This window comes from Aplysia californica, unplaced genomic scaffold (genome assembly GCF_000002075.1).
Source record: "Aplysia californica isolate F4 #8 unplaced genomic scaffold, AplCal3.0 scaffold00111, whole genome shotgun sequence".
Lineage (NCBI taxonomy): Eukaryota > Metazoa > Mollusca > Gastropoda > Aplysiida > Aplysiidae > Aplysia > Aplysia californica.
The window spans coordinates 1431593-1432715 of NW_004797381.1; positions in this window are offsets into that span (position 1 = coordinate 1431593).

Below are 1123 nucleotides of genomic sequence, written 5' to 3' on the forward strand. Positions count from 1 at the left end.
CCTCTCTCTCTCCCTCTCTCGTTTTCTTTCTCTGTCTCTCTCTCTTTCTCTCTCTCTCTCTCTCTCTCTCTCTCTCTCTCTCTATTTCTTTCTTTCTTTCTTGACACTTTTGGTTGAAGGAGTTTTATTATAAGACTTATCCCAATCCGTTTGCTCTATGAAATCATAACAGCACTTTGCACATTTTAATTCCAACTGTCTCTGAAAAACGTCTCCACTAATGTAATGTATCCCTATGGCTTTTTCCGATTGATCAAAACAAAACAATTTTATTTTTTGCTTTCAACGCTGTTCCCAAATCATTATTATCAGTATCATCATCATTATTATGATTATTTTTACTTTCAATTGTTTCTTTTAACGAGCTTCACCCCTCGCTATAATTATATCGACCGTATTTCTTTCGACACGTTTTGCAAAATCTTACTTTCTTTGTTTAGTATTCAATTAAAAAAACACATTTCAGAATCAAATACACCTGCTATACAGGTACTGCCCAATGATGTTGATGGATTTTTTATGTTTATTGTACGCTGATGACCTACGTCTTTTCAATAACAATGGCAGATGTTTAACAAAAGAAAATCAACATGTTATTTGGTTTCTGACAGATATGGGATTTAAAAGTGAATACGGAGAAAAGTAAGATTTTTCATTTAAGAAACGGAAGCTGTCGCTGAAACACCACGAAGGTTCTGCAACGGTTTCCGCGGTGGTATACTCCAGTGATCTACACCTAGCCTTCTCGGACAATGGCGAAAACTCCCGAAGGTTCCGTGTGCAAGTTGAGCACGTTAAAAAATCCCTTGGTGGTCCAAAATCGATAAGAAGTTTCCTACCAACTGATAATGTTTAATGTATCCCGCGCGCGTTCATATGACTTTCTGCAGTTGCAAGCGCCGTAAACACTTATCGAAACAAAGCAAACAAACACTCCTTTAACAATACATTACACTACTCATCCCCCCTTCTACCTCTCTTACCTTACGTCTCATCTATCGCCCTTATCTCTCCTCTCCTCACTCATATATATTTTGTGTTTGTTACTTCTGTATAGATGCTTATTCTTACTAAAAAGCTACCCCCCCCCTTTCAGGCACACACACATACACACACACACACA